General features: G+C 44.2%; 1 long non-coding RNA gene across 1 annotated transcript in view; it reads right to left on the bottom strand.

The window, feature by feature from the left end:
* Positions 1-500: 500 nt before the first annotated feature.
* Positions 501-12,722, bottom strand: part of LOC113628263 (uncharacterized) — a 32,973-nt gene continuing 20,751 nt past the window's right edge. Inside the window, exon 3 of the long non-coding RNA XR_003435955.1 lies at positions 501-2,371. This is a non-coding gene — a long non-coding RNA (uncharacterized LOC113628263). The remainder of the gene's footprint in view (positions 2,372-12,722) is intronic.

Here is a 12,722-nt window from a genome sequence, read left to right as displayed (position 1 = left end):
TTGTAAATGGAATATAATGGAATATTAATCACTATATTGTACACCTATAACATAGGATATTGTACATCAACTATGCTTCAATATAAAAAATAAATTAAAAAAAATTTTTAAGAATACTGAGAAGATATTAAATGATGCAAAACCAAAAGCCGCATCTTTGTTAGCTCATTCGCTCACTCCTTAAACCCATGTCAGTGGTGCCCAAGCCTTTTTCTGTTCTGTATCTTTTAATCTTCTAATAATCTCTGCTTTTAAATGTGTACACATTGGAGAGAAAAAGAAAGATAGAGTACATGCGTGTGCACGTGTGCATGCACAGGCACAAGTGATTATTGTGTGAACATCCTACGCCTTCCTTAGTCCAATGGGTGATGTAACTTATTAGAATTAACTGCATTTATCCCATTTGGCGAGTCTGAAACACTGTGTTTATATACACTCATCGTGGGTTGTATAACGACGGTTAACAAGAATTCGTAGACACCACAGAGTACAAATACCAACAAAACGAGGATGCCAATTATTTGCATTGCTAGACAGCATTTATTTCATACATATACAACAATCAACTAAATATAATGTTGGAACATTTCTTGAACAGTAACACACAAATGTCACTTTAAATATTCAATGAGATGATATTAAATAATCATTAAGTCAGTAGTGACCAGTCCCGCTCTCATGCATCCAAGCCCAACAGGCTCTCCAAACTTCTTCTGGAAGATTCTACCACTGGGCAAAGCCAGAGTCTTATCCTCAGATGTTATCCTCACGTCTAAAACAGTAAAAGAGACCAGAATCTCCATTGCTTTGAAAGAAGAAAATTGGGACCAAAAAAGTATCTTCCTAGACAAAGGTTGGGGCAATGGAAGTGAGAAATTTCACTCAAGTTCAAAGTAACCATCATGTTAAAACGGATAAGGGAAGACTACAGGCATCTCCAAATGTGTATGTAAACAGAGGTCAAATAAAGTAGAAAAACTCATATTTTAATTCTCAATGAAGAATTCTGGCGTTGCTCTTTGTAGGACCACAAGCTTGCATTTAACACTCCTGCCACCCCACCACTTCTGGAGCAAAACTTAAAAGGGTGCAACAAAAACAAGAACAAAACCTCAGTAATTAAGATAAAGAACATTTTAATAAAATATTGTAACCAAAATATTTATGACAAAAATCATAATATTTATGATGTTAAAATATGAAACATTTTAATACAGGATCATTTCTTTTTTAATTTTTTTTTCCATAATGCACTAATTCTTTATCTCAATTCCTGGGTTTGTGCCCAAGGCAAGTGCTTCGTTCTCCTCACCCCGGTCCCAACCCTAAGGGAAACCGAGTCTCAGGTGCAGGTTAAAATCTAGTCAGGCCCAGCCAAAGAGGAAGAGGGTGGGGAAAGCAGCCTTTTCCTACAGCCCTGGGATGTCTCAGGCATAGAAACTTCCTCCCCACATCAAAGGAGACTGCAGCTGCCCCAATTTAACAAATAAAAATACAGGACGCCCAATCCAATGTGCATGTCAGATACACAAGGAATGTCTTTTAGTATAAGTATGTCCCATGCAATATTTGGGACATACTTATACTATTTTTTAAAACTCATTGTTTACCTGAAATTCCAACCTGACTGGGCATCCTGTATTCTGTCTGGCAACCCTCCCTCCACGCCACTCCCACCCCTGCCCCAGGAAGTCTCCCTTAACCCCAGGCAAGAGTTTCTATCTTCCCTGAGAGAGACGGTCACTCTGAAGGCCCATAGAAAGAACAAAAGAAACAAAAATAACAAACCAACTGAAAGCCAGCCCAACACGGAAAGAATGTTATTGCACATTTGCTGACAGAGACTGAGGGAGATTTCCAACATAAACAAGGAAATTTAATCTCATTTGCAAAAGCTTCCCCTGTGCTAATTTGTTAACGGCTCATGTAGTGACACAGAACCAAATACATTTTATTGAGCTTCTTTTTTCTTATATGATGCAAATCAAAGCAATCCCTGCTAGTAAGTGCAACTGGAGAAACCAGAAATGGTGCATTTTCCGAACTGGTCAGGTCAATCAAACTCAGCTTCTTTTTCTCAACCAAATGGATCGTCTGGCCAACCAACTTCCTGAGCCTTTTCAACCAAAGGTTGTGCATTTGTCATAGTTGTGAGACTGTGGATGACTTGAGACCCGATGCGAGTTTGCCTGTTAATGTTCTTTTTTGTCCTTCAGCCCGTTCTCTGCCTCCCAGGTAGGAGGCAAGAGAATCCAAAGCCCCCAGAGGAAAGATGCCCTCACACAGCTTCCTCTGCAGCTTGAGGAGGCCAACGCTGGTTATTCTCCCTCCTGGACATCAGAGACCACGCCACGTCATCCGGCTGAATCTGAAAGAAGCCAGGAGTGGTTTTCATTTAACAATAATTAATTTTCAATCAAGGCTCTTCTTTCTGCTCATCAGATCTGGGCTACTGCTATACATGGTCCTGAGCACAACTGCAGCCCCAGGAACTTCATCTTCTGCTTCCCAGAGATCAGCTAGAAAAGGAGGTCTCTCCTTCTCTCTCACTCTCTCTCTCTCATTCTCTCATAACGTTTATTTCTCTTGTCATTTTTTTCTATGTATTTTTCCTTTGTTACAAAATTGGATTCCATTTTTATATACGATTTTGTGTCCTGTTCACATCTTTGCCCTTTTCCATTGACAAAAAATAACAGTTCTCTACCTCCCCAGCTGCAGGAGGAGAGCAATAAAGGCCTATACACTTTTTTCATAGACTTGGAACAATTAACTCTCAGACAAACTGTCCTTTAGAATAGGTAAGACTGTTTTGCTTTCACGTCTGGCTAACATCAGCATCTTTGGTTCTGGTGTGTGAACTTGGGCAAGTCAGTTCCCAGCTTTGGTTTCTGTATCTCCATCTATAAATGGGAATTGAACCATCTCTACAAATGCTTCCAGCTCTGAGATTCTAAGCTGACGCTGATTTTCATTATTATCTTCTAAAGGTTGAAGAGGTTTAGCCAATGTGAGTATTTTATAGAGAAAATCACCATCTAGGAGCCCAGTAGTCTCCAAATTAGCAGGAGCTTGAATTGATAGATTGGGCAAAGGGGTGAAATGATCATTTCCTTCCCTCGACCGTATGCTGTATGTTCATCCCATGACGATCAGTCAACGTGCAGAGAGGGCTAATATAGTAACCATGCTTAGCAGTCAAGGGACACACAAGGGCTATCATCATATAAAGGTGTGGAAGGTAGCACAGAATTACATCCAGTCCAATTAATCATCAACTTCGCTCTTAGATGACTTAGATCAGTCCCCCTCCCTTTTATTTTTGCGGTACGCCGGCCTCTCACTGTTGCGGCCTCTCCCGTTGCGGAGCACAGGCTCCGGACGCGCAGGCTCAGCGGCCATGGCTCACGGGCCCAGCCGCTCCGCGACATGTGGGATCTTCCCGGACCCGGGCACGAACCCGTGTCCCCTGCATCGGCAGGCGGACTCTCAACCACTGCGCCACCAGGGAAGCCCAAGACCCCTTTTTTAAGTTACTCTTGAGTAGGAATGGGATGCTGGGCTCTAAGTAGCTAAAAATATAAACCCAGACCCATAAAGGCAATGGTGTAATGTTGGTCCAGGCTTTAAAAAGAAAGTCTTACACTTCTAAGCAGAAATTTTTGTTTAAATTTTTAAACATAATCCATGAAATTCTAATGGGTGGAATGTAATCTAGCTGAATAACCATGAGCTAGGACTACCAAGTTACAAAATTAATCCTTGAAAAAAAGAAAAAAGAAACCTGTACTTATGAACACAAGTTAATGCTGTCATTAGAAGACTATGAATTATTTCAAGAATAATATCCCTGCTCAAAACACTAGTCAAAACTTCATTCTCAAGCCTTTGAAAAATGTCTTCACCACTCTATACCGCTCTCAAAAAAAATAAGTTTGGGAATTATTGTGGCCATTACAGGATCAGCAAGATCTTTCTGAAATGAAAGCTAAGGTTTATCATTGGCTTTTTTTTACAAGCCTGGTTTCCAAGTGGCATTTTGGTGCTTCTAGAAATCAAAGCAATCAAAATATAAAATTTCCTACCTTTGCATAAGTTGAAAGGAATACAGCATGGTCTGTGAAGGCAATTCCAAAAAAAGATCCAGAAAACTGTGCTGGTCACTGGCAGTTTAGTTAAAATAAGCGTATATCCCAACGATGCAATCATTTAAAATAACACAATACTCGCCCATGTGTCGACATCCCAGATTTTGTTTCCCCAAAAAAATCCTTAATCATCGTTTCCAGTTATAAAAGCGTTGAAAACACACAATTGTCTCTATTCTCTCCTGAAACCCCAATAAAAATTACAGTGAAGAGATTTATTTTAAGGAGTAAATAATCCACAAAGATAAAATAATGCGAGCGGAGACAGAAGTTTGAAAGATGGATAATAAAAGGAAGAAGGGTGTGGGCTTAGCAGTTACAAGTGAGCTGAATCATAGGCAGTACCATTGTGTTGCAAAACGCAGCAGCCTCGATCCTAAACCACAGTGGAGAAATCCAAGAAACAATCAAATTTTTACCACCCGAAAGGCTCAGATGCTACTATTGGGTATCCCTGGGAGTGGAAGTGAAGATGGGACTCTACACAGGAAGGCACGTTAAAAATCACTTATGAAGGGCTTCCCTGGTGGCGCAGTGGTTGGGAGTCTGCCTGCCGATGCAGGGGACACGGGTTCGTGCCCCGGTCTGGGAAGAGCCCACATGCCGCAGAGCGGCTGGGCCCGTGAGCCATGGCTGCTGAGCCTGCGCGTCCGGAGCCTGTGCTCCGCAATGGGAGAGGCCACAGCAGTGAGAGGCCCGTGTACTGCAAAAAAAAAAAAAAAAAAAAAAAAAGCATACCTGATGGATGGATTTGAATATATTGAGAGGAGATTAAAACAAGTAAAAGGAAGTTTGGGGGATCAGGGATCATAAAAAGCCAAACCGAAAACTAAGTAAAAAGAAGACAATGATTAACTCCAGGAAAAACAAAAAGTTATGTAAGAAAGCAAGGTAATCATAGTATAACAAATGTCCCAGGTGTGATTAGCATTTAGATGGTCAGAATAACATAACTACACTTGCTACATAATTCACTGGGAGAATGAAGGAGATGGGCAGTAAATATTGAAAAGGTGTTGGAAAGGAGGTGAGTAGCAGGTTTGGTGAAAGAGAAAGAAAGTTTCCTCTTAAAGAGTGGAAAGAAAATAGAAAATACCTAATACTAAAAAATAAAGAAGGAGCATTTAAAAACGTGTTATTTAGAGATAATGGGGGTTAATATCAAAAAGAATGGTTGACGGCGATTTCCACTGGGGATGAAGACAATGTAAGAGGCTATCAGTCTGTTTGGGCTGCATTAAAAAATACTACAGACTAGGTGGCTTATAGACAACAGAAATTTATTTCTCTCATTTGTGGAGGCAGAAGGTCTGAAAGTGAGGCCCTCTTCAGGGTCACAGACTTTTCATTGTGTCCTCACATAGTGAAGGTGTCTGGGGACCTCTGTGGGGTCTCTTTTATGAAAGCACTAATCCCATTTGGGAGGGTTCCACCTTCATGACCGAATCACCTGCCAAAAGTCCCACCTCCTAACACCATCCCATTGGGCCTTGGCATTTAAACATCCGAATTTGGTGGGGACCTCAACATTCAGACCATAGCAGGGGGTATTGGGCAAAGGACTGGGATTTGTCGTAATAAATCTTGTCATCTGACTCTTTAAATTATGTGCATGGGTAAATTTGATATGAATAAAATCTAAGCTATGAAAACTCAGATATGTTATTTTATATCCGCATCAGAGTCCCAGGGCAGGATGAGGGTGCGGAGAGAATAAAAAGAACCCTGGGAGTCACAGGGAGGATATCAGCAAATATTTGGTGGTAGCTCTTCAAAACCTTAGCTGGAATTCCTCTAATCCACCATAGAATGAAAGCTAGTTTTAGATCATCTGTCTTTCAAACCAATATGACCTCTTTCCAAACATGTTTGACTGCCCATGTGCAATGCATTAACTACAATAATAAAGCTAATCAAAGGGGCCTCCCACAAATATTTTTGCTACATAGACCAGACCACAACATTTTTCCTACACCTACTAATGTCAGCAATGATGTGTCAGTGGCAGGAAGCTGTAATGACATTAAAAAAAAAAAGCCTACTACAACAGCAGGGTTTGTATCTTATTAAAATGTGTAATAACCGAAGGCCAAAGGGGCAGAAAAGAGACTGCCTTCCCCTGGTAACTGAGACCGTAATTCCACTCAAAAGTATTAAGTGAGTGGTATAATCAATGAAAATAGTTAACACGTATCGAGTGCTTTCCATGTGCAAGGAGCTGTTTATTGCTTTGTGTGTATGAAGTCCTTACATCCTCACAGCGACCTTGTAAAGTAAGTACAATGTGTCTCATTTTAAAGATGAGAAGACTGAGGCACAGAGCAGTCAGATAAAGAACTCATGATGGTACAGGGGGTGAGCAACGGATCTAAAGTGGAAGGAAACTAACACTGCCCCACCCCCTATCGCAAGCCAACCCTGCCCCAACCTTGCAGAGATACGGGAAAGATGTTGCCTCCTCTCCTCTTAAAGAGCGGACCTCCTGTGTGAACCCCGCAAACAAGAACCATATCCTTAACCCTACTGATTGAGTCCTTAACACATGCCAGGGCTCTGCAAAGCGTTTCACGAGCAATATCTCCTTTAATCTTCCAGCAATCCCAAGAAGTCGGTATTCCCAGTGCCACGTCCAGATGGGGAAAGTGAGGTTCCCAGAGGATAAGAGAAACTCCCCTATGTCCCTGCGGTCATTACATGGCAGAGCCAGGATACAGTCCTGAGCGCTCTCGTTCCAAAACCCTCTGCCTTTTACAAACAGAAACGACTGATGAAAAAAATGATGGTTCAAAGTGGAGAATCCAACAGGAAAGAATCCAGAAGTTGTTCTTTGAGGATAAGGATTGCAGTGCTTTAATCCTCACAACAGTCAACAGGTATTATTTTATGATTTGATGTTGTTGCTACTGTTAAGAGAGAGTGTTTTGCTTAACTTTAATATAAATGTTTGAATTAATCATTACAAATTTAATTGTTTAAGACTCACAGATATAGAAAACAAACTTGTGGTTACCAACAGGAGAGGGAAGGGGGGAGGGACACATTAAGGTACGGGATTAACAGATACACACTACTGTATATAAAACAGATAAGCAACAAGGACCTACTGTATAGCACAGGGAATTATACCCATTATCTTGGAATAACCTATAATGGAATATAATCTGCAAAAACACTGAATCACTACACTGTACACCTGAAACTAACACAATATTATAAGTCAACTACATTTCAATAAAAAGGAAAGTGAAGTCAGATAAAAATGTAATTGTTTAAATTTAGATGATTCAATTTGCTTTACATTAAACTGCCAGGAAGTGACAGACAGCAGTGGAAGGAAGGTTGTGGGCTCGGTGTTCTATCCTCACGAACCCCTCAAACCGACCTCCACATGTGAGAACACTGATTTCCACGTGCAATTGCAGACCCTGTCTTCAGCAATCCTGAGGGAAAAATGCCTATTTTGTCGTTAAGACTACATTTACTAGGCTTCCCCTGTGGCACAGTGGTTAAGAATCCGCCTGCCAATGCAGGGGACACGGGTTCAATCCGTGGTCCGGGAAGAGCCCACATGCCGCGGAGCAACTAAGCCCGTGCGCCACAACTACTGAGCCCACGCGCCTAGAGCCCGTGCTCCGCAACAAGAGAAGCCACCGCAATGAGAAGCCCACGCACCCCAACGAAGAGTGGCCCCCGCTCGCCGCAACTAGAGAAAGCCCACATGCAGCAATGAAGACCCAACACAGCCAAAAATTTTAAAAAGTAATAATAAATAAATAAATATACTATAATTACTCAAGAGTGGTCTGGGTAAATTGCTCCCTTTTCCAGCAGGCACCGCTAGTGAAGGCAGAGTGACAGGCGACACCTCCATCTATGCTCAGGGATGCAAAGAGGAGAAGGGTGAGGAATGGAGAGAGAAGATTGCCCCTCCAGCCCTAATGAGCTAAATGGTGAGCTTCTGTCCTCCTCAGCAAGGCTTCTGGGACGGTAAATCCTGGAGGACCACAGTTCTTGTCCTCGCTGAACTTGGACAGCAGTGTCTGTCTGCGCCGTCCACTCGGTTCTCAGTACCACTTTTGCCTGTTTAACTCCCCCCTCAAGAGGCACCTGGGAGTTCAGACTGTGCTCTCACCTCCCTTTTGTCCCCAGCTGTGCCTTTACACAGCACGTGTCTATGTACAGTCTGGACCCTGACAAATATTTATCAGATTTCCTTGTTCTTGGAGGAGGAGAAAGGAGGATTGGATGTCTGAAGACGGGGGCCCTGGAGAGCAAATCCAGTTCCCGTCCGAGAAAACAGCTCAGTGTGTTCTGCTGACTTTATTCCCTTCCTCAGCTCTGCTAAAGAAAATGTAACAAGGGCACCTAAGAGGAAGGAAAAGTGCCTCTATAATCTTGTATTTGAGAATCAAGTTTCACAGACAATCCCATTTCTGTCAATGAACAAAAAAACTTCTGTTTCTGATATGTTTTCCCCATCTCTCTAGCTGGCCAGGATGGTGTGGGGATCTGATGTGGAAATGTTTGCAGGCACTTAGATCTGTGGACGGAACCACACCCGGTGCCCGTGGCACTTGATCCAGAATCGGCAGGGCACCGTGGGAATAGGAATAACAATAACAGTAATGACTAGCATTTTGTTACAAAAAGGAATTGGGCTGCTTCCCCCTCTCCTGGGTTTTAAGCAGGATAGAACTAATGTCAACCAATGGAAAAAACTTTCAAAAACACAGAACTGGGATCTCAGCCGGACGCCCCTAGCAGAGAACACTTGTAGAGGCTGTGCTTTGCTATATGCATAACCTCCACACAACCTCAAGTAACTCCTAAACGTGGCTCAGCCTGTGAAAGAACACAAGCAGGCATTTCTTCATAATCCCTTTCTTTGAAGCAGAATAGAGGTGGATAGGATGATCCTTCGATAATCCCTATTGCTTTAGGATTTTAGAATATTTGGTATTTCTCCACATCAGTTCAGCCCAAATAATTCATTATTGCATTAGCAATTGAAGGGGAATTGTCTTCTTGCTCTTTATTTTCCCCCAAGTGCCCCTTCTGGTCCGACCTCCCCACCCAAAACAAACAAGCCAACAGGTAGTATGCTGTGGAGGCCATGACAAGGAAGGGCCAGTGTGGTCCATGAAGAGCCGTGTCCAAAGCCTGTTCATATCAGCTCAGATCCCAGAAATCAAAAGCACAGGCTCGAAAGCTAGTCTGAATGTCTTCAACAGCATGTGCTCATCTGGGACCTGTTTGCTGGAATCCTGATGCTTTGACTCCTGGCCCCCAAGCTGATGGGTAACATCGTGAAAGGCCATACAAAGTGGCCCATGTATTCATTAAAAAATGAAGACCTAGACCTGGGATGCATGTTTGAATTTGGACTCCGGTGAGAGGCTGCTTGCAAACTCAAAAAGAGTTCACTTCCACTGGTGAAATTCTAATTCCTCTTCCTGAAAGGAAAGAGGAACAGATCCCGTGTGCTTTTCTGGCTTATAATCAGGTATCCGAAGGACAGAGGTGGCGAGGGGCTGGTGACAGGTCATACGTCCCTCGGAGCCCAAGTAGATTTCAGACCTAACATGCCAATCAGCTGATTCTCTGGATCGAGGCATGAGCACATCCCACGGGAATATGCCTCAAAGAGGACCAAATTCATCAGCCGCGTGAAACTCCATACCAACTTCCTATCATTACAGCCCCTCCAGGCCACACATCTGGGGCAGCCTTCAGTGGGCAGGGGGAGGGGCACATCTTCTGCAAGTCAGTACCTGATTTAGACTAGAATTATGATTCTCTTCTTGATACACAGTCTGGAGGATCACCTGTTCACATAATTTTTTGCAACATTCCCTCTGAAAACGAAGTCTCCAAAGAAAATATTACCCATTCATTTATATATTTTTTAATTTTTCTTATATTTTCTGTGCTAAGAGATTTGAAAGAAGCTAAATAACGATGATAGAGAAACCCAAGCTCCAAAATGAAGTTCGTTCGTCACTGATGGAAATGTCTGGTGAACACGTCTATAAGCTTAGAGGTGTTTTTAAAGCTTATTTACAAGTTTGATTTATGACCAACTTGGAGTCTTTCTAGATTCGAACTCAAATGGAAAGGAAGCTTCTGGAAAATCATAGCTTTGCCTTTAAGTGCACTTCTCAGGCCCCACCTCCCTAGTTGAAAAGATGGTAACATCAAATCTCCCCAAAATTATACTGGAACAACATACCCCTTACCCAGAACCCCATTCTGCAAAATAATAAATAAAATGCAAATATGATTAATAAAACACAATTCCTGATCCTCAGAAATGGTGACACTGAATGATGTCAAAGAAAATGATGGAATCTGTGTCTCAGAGGTTTTTCAGAAGATGTCTGTAATAATCTTTCTGTCATGGCTTCTTAGAGAGACCAAAATTTTGTTCTCAGACTGTGGACACACCCCCATCTCAGCTTCACCATCAGTTAAGCGTGATCTCAGAGTTCCCTTTCAGCGCCAATCTTTTAAATCAAAGGAACACTCTTAAGTTACCATCCAAAGAGCCCTGCAGGCCTAAGAGTCCACAGAGCTTGGCTATCATTGCTGGTCAATCCAAACTACTATTGGAACCAAATGGAAAGAAGTGAATGGAGAAAAATAGTTCTCACTCATTTAAAAAGAAAAATGACCAAAAAAAATTTTGGGGGGAACCCACTTAGCTCTGATGCGAAACAAGAGAAAGTTAAGCAGAGCGGGGGGTGGGAGCAGGGGGCATTTATTCAGAGCTTGTCTGCCCATCCCTAGGTGCAACATCCATTTGCTTCTCCCTAAAAGCACTGCCACGCTCCATCCCTGAAACTGACCTGGTTTGTGTCTGTTTCTTTAAGAAAGGAGGCCCTCGCTTCATCCAGGTAGGTGGAAAAGCGATCTGTGTCTGGAAACCTGGTGTGATGCCCTCCATCCTTTGGTAGCTGGCTCCGGTGTTGCTTACAAAGACTGCAGGGACCCTGAGGAGAGGCTGGGCTCCTTCCCAGGCAGCCATTCATGAGTCCAGAAGCAACTTGCCTTCCTTTCATCTCTTCTGCTTGACTCTCCTCGCCGGCCCTGGAATCACTAGTACCTTGAAGCCGCTGTCAGCCCAGCCCAGGCCCCGCTGCTGCTGCTGCTGCGAGGTCCCGTCACATGGAGCCCCCGCCGCCCCCAGCCCTGTACCCCGCAGCTCCGGCACCGACCTGGATGCAGACAGACTCCACCATGGCTAGAAATGCAGCTTGGTTTTAAGTCTCCGAAAACAGAAATGAGCTCAAGCTCTGGCCTCTCAGCCTTCCCTCCTCGTTGCCCACCGAGCTGCCCCAAGCAGGACAGCCCTTAGCTCCCGGGTATCCCTCACTGGCCTGGACCCTCCCTCTTCCCCAGCGGCTTTCCTCCACCGCCTTCTGAGGAAGTGCTTTCCCGGCATCCTGTCCTCCAGGACACGCTCAGGCCTCCCACACCTCCTTGCCAGCGGTGACCTGCTTCCCCACCCACCCCTGGCGCCGGTACACCTTCCCCACCCCAGCCTCTCTCTCCTTCCTCAGGCCGGCCCAGCGCTCCCGTCCATCACTCACCTCTTTACCCAAGATATCAGTGTCAACGTGGGGACAACACCCAGCAAAACCCCAGGCCATACCAGCTCCCACACGGGGAGGGTTTTGCCTTGACGATTTCCTGCACCAGTACCAAAGGGACTGGTCCCATGCCCCGCCCTGCATATCCCATATTTCCTCATGGGTGTCTTGCGGCAAGACACCAGCCCAGAAAGCCCCTTTTCTTACTAAGGGGTCTGTGGTGTTTCCACTTAAGGATGCGATAAGGCCCTCCAGACAGCTCTGGGTCACCCAATAATTATTTCATTCTTCACCATATAAACGGTATCAAGCAAGCCGGAGCTCGGTCAGCATCCAATTCAACTTCAGATCTCCATGGGTTGGGATCCATGAAGCAACCTCGCTGCCTTCAACCGTTCCCCTGCTCAACTTGAGAACCTTCCACCTGCTCCTTTCACCTTCTGCCTCCTTGGGACAGTGGCCCAGGCCCTTTAAAGTGTCCAGGGAATTCCCTGGTGGTCCAGTAGTTAGGACTTGGTGCTTTCACTGCCAAGGGCCAGGGTTCAATCCCTGCTCAAGGAATTAAGATCCCACAAGGTATGTGGTACAGCAAAAAAAAATTTTTTTAATAAAATAAAGTGGCCGGGCTTCCATGGTGGCACAGTGGTTGAGAATCTACCTGCCAATACAGGGAACACGGGTTCGAGCGCCAGTCCGAGAAGATCCCACATGCCACGGAGCAACTAAGCCCGTGTGCCACAACTACTGAAGCCCGTGTGCCACAACTACTGAAGCCCGCGCGCCTAGACCCTGTGCTCCGCAACAAGAGAAGCCACCGCAATCAGAGGCCTGTGCGCTGCAACGAAGAGTAGCCCCCGCTCGCCACAACTAGAGAAAGCCCGCGTGCAGCAACGAAGACCCAACACAGCCAAAAAAAAAACAAATAATTATTTTTTAAAAATAAAAATAAAAAATAAAGTGGCCAACCCCCAGAGGACAAAGA

Source organism: Aethalodelphis obliquidens, unplaced genomic scaffold, assembly GCF_003676395.1.
Source record: "Aethalodelphis obliquidens isolate GAN/ISIS:26980383/991018 unplaced genomic scaffold, ASM367639v1 scaffold23, whole genome shotgun sequence".
Taxonomy (NCBI): Eukaryota; Metazoa; Chordata; class Mammalia; order Artiodactyla; family Delphinidae; genus Aethalodelphis; species Aethalodelphis obliquidens.
Note: the sequence above shows the minus strand (reverse complement) of the source record. Positions and strands in the feature narration are given on the sequence as shown.